This window comes from Palaemon carinicauda, chromosome 3 (assembly GCF_036898095.1).
Source record: "Palaemon carinicauda isolate YSFRI2023 chromosome 3, ASM3689809v2, whole genome shotgun sequence".
In the NCBI taxonomy this organism is placed as follows: Eukaryota; Metazoa; Arthropoda; class Malacostraca; order Decapoda; family Palaemonidae; genus Palaemon; species Palaemon carinicauda.
Genome location: NC_090727.1, coordinates 189,635,182 through 189,642,681, shown reverse-complemented (window position 1 = coordinate 189,642,681; position 7,500 = coordinate 189,635,182).

Genomic DNA, 7,500 nt, shown 5'->3' with positions numbered 1-7,500 from the left:
TTTACTTCAGCTTGCTCTCGTATTCATGTTGCTCTTCTTCTGTCTCTTAGTGTTATTTCCATCATTAAACTCAGGGACAAATATCATCACATAATATAAATACTGAAAACGAAAAATTCTGTTTTTAAAGTAAACAGAGGAAGGAAACAGTTATATCACAAAAGAAAAAAAATTGGACAAAACATAGGAAAAGAAATTTGAAATTCTGGTTTTCATCGAATGTTATTAATTGGCAAGATTGTTCCTTCATGCACGAGTAAACAGGAGTTGGAATATACAAGCTTTCATTATATTTATACACACAGACATATATATATATATATATATACATATATATATATATATATATATATTTATATATATATATATATCTATATATATATACATATATATATATATATATATATATACATACTGTATATATATATATATATATATATATTTATATATACATACATACATACTGTATATATATATATATATATATATATATATATATTATTACGAGGTAAGCTACAGCCCTGTTTGGAAAAACATGATGTTATAAGCCCAAGGACTTCAACAGGGAAAAATAGCCCAGAAAGGATAGGAAACCGGGAAATATATAAACTACAAGAGAGGTAATGAACAATCAAAATAACATATTTTAAGAATGACAATATTAAATCAGATTTTTACTTTATAAACTGTAAAAGCTTAAAAAACCAAGAGGAAGAGAAACAAAATAGCTTAGCATACCAGAATGTATCCTCAAGCAAGAGAACTCTAACCCAAGACAGTGGAACACCATGGTACAAAGGCTATGGCACAACCAAAGACTTGAGAACAATGGTTTGATTTTGGAGTGTCCTCCTTCTTGAAATGCTCCTCACCATAGCTAAAGAGTCTCTTGTTCCCTTACCAAGAAGAAAGTAGCCACTGAACAATTACTTTGCAGTAGTTAACCCCTTGAGAGAAGAATTGTTTGGTAATCTCAGTGTTGTCAGGTGTATGAGGAAAGAGGAGAATGTGGAAAGAATAGGCCAGCCTATTCGGCATGTGTAGGCAAAGAAAAACTGAGCCGTAACTGTAGATATATAAAATGTGAGACCGTTACATTAACTGACGTAAACATATAATCATACTTAAAGCAATGTATTATGTTTCCCATTCATTGTCTCATTTATTATATGTCTCTTGTAAATAAATATACCCCCTATGTACTCATATGTGTATATGCATCATATTACCATATTACTATGCATAGTTATTCGTTACATTATTAAGTGTGGCAATTCCCCGAAGACATGGCATCAATGTACTTCCAAGCCTTGGGGCATCACACAGTGTGCTTGTATTTTCGTTCGTCACCCAAGGCAGACGTATTTCCTGCCTGTTGGATTTAACTCTTGTATTGCACCTTCTAAATAGAACTTATGTTAACTTCAAGATTGTGTTTCCTTCCCAACCTCCCAGGAACACCCCCCAACATGGCGCAGTGAGTATTTTGTGAGAAGAGAGTGCTTTTACAAGTTTTTCAAACAACACAAGACGACGATTACAGCCGCCATTACTCTCCCCGTGAATTCCATGGATTTATTGTGCAGTTCATGTGCATTTAAGTGTAGTGTTCGTTGCCCATAGTGACTTATAAGTAGACCCTTTTAGTACAGTGTGCCTTAGTGACCTCCTCATGTGCTGTGTCCCGCAATTAAGTGCAATAACAAGCTTGGCACATGATTTAACTAAACCGGCACACTGACATCTAGTTACTTCCAACGCTTCCGGGGAGTGTCGGAGTGACTGACTGTGACTACTGTTCGTCGAACAGACTCCTCCCCCTCCCTACCTGAACCGTACCGCTACACTTAGTATAATGTGGACATATTCGTAAGAATTATATTATTTCTGAATATTTGGGAAAACTGACCTTTTATTTCTTACATATTCCTTCTTAATATGTTAATGTTAATGTTTTTTTACAATAAACCATGTCGGAATCACAATTTCACGAGGAATCTTCTGATATACAAGAAGCAGAGGTAGAGGAAGGATTTAATCCTAATGTTGGAGCTCTCGGTGGATTAACTGAGGAGGAAGTGTACCAGTTGCCACCGCCACTCACCCCACATTATATATGGAATATGTATAGTCGAACGATATTAGGGGAGGACAGGACAAACAATCATGCTGAAGCTACATACAGGAAAATCTATGCAGAACTTGGAATGAACCACCTAGGTATATGGAAATTCATTTGATGGCATAAAGAGAATTCAGAAATGTCTCAATTCTTATTATGAACAACTAATGGCTGGGAATCCTCCTGCTCGAAAACGCTTAAAATACATTAAGACTGATGAATGCATTTTAACTATAGTACAGCAGTTTGATTCACGGGAACCACTGGAATAATTACGTGGTTTGGCATGTAACTATGAAATGCATTAACATGTTGGTGAAAATATTTAATTTTATTTTATTTTTGTAGCATTTTAATACTGTATTGCTGAAAATAAATAGAACTTTTTTATTTTTATGTTATTTTTTACCCATGTAATATATATAAACACACACATTATATATATATATATATATATATATATATATATCAGGTCAGAAAATTTTCAAGCTGTGGCCAAATGGGCAAGCGCCAAAATAACGAGCGCCAAAATAACGAGCGCCAAAATAACGAGCGCCAAAACCATTTAGCGCCAAAGCGGCGGCGCCAAATTATCGTCGCCAAAACTGGACTCACCTGAACCGTACCGCTACACTTAGTATAATGTGGACATATTCGTAAGAATTATATTATTTCTGAATATTTGGGAAAACTGACCTTTTATTTCTTACTTATTCCTTCTTGATATGTTAATGTTAATGTTTTTTTTACAATAAACCATGTCGGAATCACAATTTCACGAGGAATCTTCTGATATACAAGAAGCAGAGGTAGAGGAAGAATTTAATCCTAATGTTGGAGCTCTCGGTGGATTAACTGGGGAGGAAGTGTACCAGTTGCCACCGCCACTCACCCCACATGATACAACTCCTCAATCAGCTTCAGGAGCCGATTTTCTTAATTTCATTAAGTATCTGGAACAATGTCGAATACAAGAGGATGCAAGAAGGCGCCAAGAAGAGAATTTTCGACGCAGAGAAGACGAACAACGTCGACAGGAAGAAAGTACTCGCTTTACAGCATTGTTGCAGAGGTTACTTCCTGTTACCTCCCAACCTGACAGCACACATAGCCTTTCAGTCAATACATCGTCTACGTTGTCAGTGCCTACTGTTTCATCTTCAAGTTCATCAGTAATACCTGCCCCTCAAAAAGCCATCACCCAGAACCCACCTCCCCTTCAAGCAGATGCCAGTTTTCAAGATTTTCGAGAATGGAGACGTCGATGGGAAGATTATTCTATCATGGTGGGTTTATCCAAGTTACCTAGAGAAAAGCAACTCATTCAGCTTAGAATGTGCCTTACTCTTGAGACGCAGAGGATCTTGGAGCACACCCTGGATATTCCACCCAACACAGACAAGACAGTAGAAGAGGTCTTAGATGAGCTGCAGGATCACGTGAAAAGTCTACGCAACGAAGCCCTACGCCGAAGAGAACTCTTAAGTTGTAAGCAGTTTGAGGGAGAATCTTTTCAGATTTTTACGTGCGACTTAAGCATATAGCTGAAGAGGTGGACGTCTGTCCGGGGAATTCATCAGTGTGTGAGGAAACTCAAATGAAGATGATAATTCTCATGGGTATCAGGGATGGGGAACTTGTCCAGAAACTCATCTCTCTTGATGGAACAGCTTCACTACAGGAGGTGGTCAATACTTGTCGCTCATATGAGGCGGCCAGGAAGGCTACTTCTGCCATTCGAGCACCAACCTCCCAGCTACGAGTTGTTTCAACATACAAGAAACAGAAAGGAGGTGGTAAAAATCATTCTTCAACCCCACCACCCAAACCAGCCAATCCATGCCAGTGTTGTGCACGTAACCACCATTATTCCGAAGTTTGCCCAGCCCTAGAAAGCAGCTGCAAGAACTGCGGTCGACGAGGTCATTGGGACAGGACTCCAAAGTGCCCAGCCAATGCAGCACAGTGCCGAGTTTGTAACCGTGTGGGACATTACAATAAATACTGTAAGACAAAGAGAAATGACAGTACACAGGGTGGCTCTTCAAGTGACAAAGCTACCCTATCGTCAGGTAAATCAAAGGTCGTAAAGAAGTCCAGCTGTCGTCGAGTCGAAACTTTTGGCAAGTCGCCTAAGCCTGTCTGTGTTCTTCTAACATATGGAGATGTTACATCCCGAATTCAGATGTTACCCGACACAGGCGCCGAAGTCTCCGTGGTAGGACCCCAGCATCTTGACCTACTGAAGATACCTAGGAGTAGTTTGAAGCCGTTTCCTACAACTGTAACTCTAACTGCCGACGGTTCAGCCATGAAACCTGCTTTGGGTACCTTCCAAGCCACTCTTATGCTGGGTAAGCAGTCCTGTTCTGCAGTTATACAGGTCCATGACGGTGTTCAAACACCATTGTTGTCTTACAGCCACTGCAAGGACTTCTCAATCATTATACACTTGATGCAGTGGAGAATCCTCGCCTTCAGCGTCTCAAGGAAAAGATTTCTCCGTACCTATTCACAGCAGTGTGGCAGGCTGGGAAGCAGCTCAGCATTCCAGATGCCTTATCTCGAGCTCCAGTCAGTCAGCCTACTCCAGAAGATGATATCACTTTTCTGATGTCGCAACACACGTCAGATATATCGTCAATGTCAATGCTGCCATCGCCGAAGAAGATTCTGCACCCCAAGATGCAGATAGGACACTTCAAGAACTCCAACCTGCAGCAAGAGCTGATCCATCGTATACCCGTCTTGTGAATTGTGTGACTTCAGGATTTCCATCAAGCCGCTATAACCAACACCAGTCGTTACTCCCTTTTTGGAAATTGTGGGAAAACCTCTCAACTGATGGTGATCTGGTTCTCTATGGAGCAAGAATTGTCGTCCCTGCTGCCCTCCGCCGTCGTATTCTCGCTCGTCTTCATGATAGTCATCGAGGAGTGGAAGCCAGAAAGCGATGTGCAAGACAGACCGTTTTTTGTCCGGGAATTGATTCAGACATCACCAGTACTGCCAGAGCTTGTGAATCATGCCAAATGTTGCAGCCTAGACTTCAGCAGGAACCCTTAATGAATGATGACCACCCTACGAGGCCTTTTGAGTCTGTCTCCGCTGACTTTTTCAGTGTTGCTGGGAAGTCTTTCCTCGTTGTAACCGACCGACTCTCTGGGTGGCATGTTGTGGTACCATGTAAAGGAGACACTACTGCTTCCAACACCATACACATCTTTTGTCGTTACTTCAGGGAAGTCGGTGTTCCCCTTCGTCTCAGGACCAATGGTGGCCCTCAATTCGCTAGCAAAGACTTTCAAGATTTCATGATGAGATGGGGTGTCCTCCATATCATGTCGTCACCACATTACCCGCAGTCCAATGGCCATGCAGAAGCTTCTGTAAAAGCAATTAAGCACTTAATTCTCAAGACAACACCTTCTGGCAATATTGACTGCAAAGAATTTGATCGAGGCCTCTTGGAACTGCGTAATACTACAAACTTCACAGGGCGCTCTCCAGCACAGATTTTGTATGGCTGCCCACTCCGTACCTGTGTACCTGCTCATCCACAGTCTTTTTCAGAGGAATGGCAGGCCAAGTCTGAGGACTGTGACCGCCGTGCAGCTACCCATGCTGAACAAGTAAAACTACAATACGATCGACACGCCCGTACACTTCCCAAGTTGGAAATAGGTCAGACAGCAAGGATCCAAGACCCGACATCAAATCGATGGGAAAAGGTTGGAGTGATCATGGGTTTTGGCAAATCACGGACTATGAGGTGCGTCTTCCCAGTGGCCGAGTTTGGTGGCGGAACCGCCGCTTTCTACGTCCAGTGCCAACGCCTGGTGTTGACTCCCTCCCCCATTTACCTTTGGCCCCTTGCGCGGACATAGAAAGGTCCTTAGTCTCTAACCCCCAAGTGTTCCCATGCAGATCTCAAAGGCTCCTTAGAAAGAGTTCGCTCGAAAATGGAACTACGAGCGCGAGGGGGGAGGGAGGTGTAGATATATAAAATGTGAGACCGTTACATTAACTGACGTTAACTTATAATCATACCTAAAGCAATGTATTACGTTACCCATTTATTATGTCTCATTTATTATATGTCTCTTGTAAATAAATACACCCCTTATGTACTCATATGTGTATATGCATCATATTACCATGTTATTATGCATAGTTATTCGTTACATTATTAAGTGTGGCATCGCCCCGAAGACATGGCATAAATGTACTTCCAAGCCTTGAGGCATCACACAGTGTGCTTGTATTTTCGTTCGTCACCCAAGGCAGACGTATTTCCTGCCTGTTGGATTTAACTATTGTATTGCACCTTCTCAATAGAACTTATGATAACTTCAAGATTGTGTTTCCTTCCCAGCCTCCCAGGAACACCCCCAACAGTAACTAGAGAGAGGGATCTAATGTAGTACTGTACTGCCTGGCAAGTCAAAGGATCCAATAACTCTCTTACTGAGTGGGGGAAACCTTAACGTGGTGAAAGGATTTCTGTAACGCCATGATCAGCAAAGCAATACTAGTTAGGGCCAAACTTGGATGGTTTGCTGTGAGAGATCAGCGTGGTAATGAAAACTGACCAAACCCCAGACATGTCAGGTCTTTGCCCTGCAGTGGACTATAAAAGGCGGTATTTGTTGTTTGTTTGTTGTTGTATATACATACATACCTACATACATACATACATACATACATACATAAACACACACACACACACATATATATATATATATATATATATATATATATCGAGTTCAGCGAGATAGGGAGGCAATGACTATTCGTTCCACGAAATCTCCATTGTGTATTTACTTGCCTAAACAGTAAATTAGATCATTTTGTTGTTGGGTGATTGTGACAGATCGCAGTCATGGCAGAGGAGGGCATGAGGGTCTCAACCTCATTCCAAAACAGATTAAAATATTATTATTATCATTATCATTATTATTATTATTATTATTATTATTATTTGCTAAGCTACCACCCTAGTTGGAAAAGCAGAATGCTATAAGCCTAGGGGCTCCAACAAAGAAAATAGCCTAGTGAGGAAAGGAAACAAGGAAAAATAACATATTTCAATAACAGTAATAGCATTAAAATCAAAATTTTCTATATAAACTATAAAAACTTTAACAAAACTAGAGGACGAGAAATGAATTAGAATAGTGTGGCCGAGTGTAGCTTCAAGCAAGAGAACTCTAACCCAAGATAGAGGAAGACCATGGTAGGGATGCTATGGCACTACACGAGACTAGAGAACAATGGTTTGATTTAGGAGTGTCCTTCTCCCCGAAGTGCTGCTTACTATACAGTAGTTAAAGAGTCTCTTCTACCCTTACCAAGAGGAAAGTAGCCACTGAGCAATT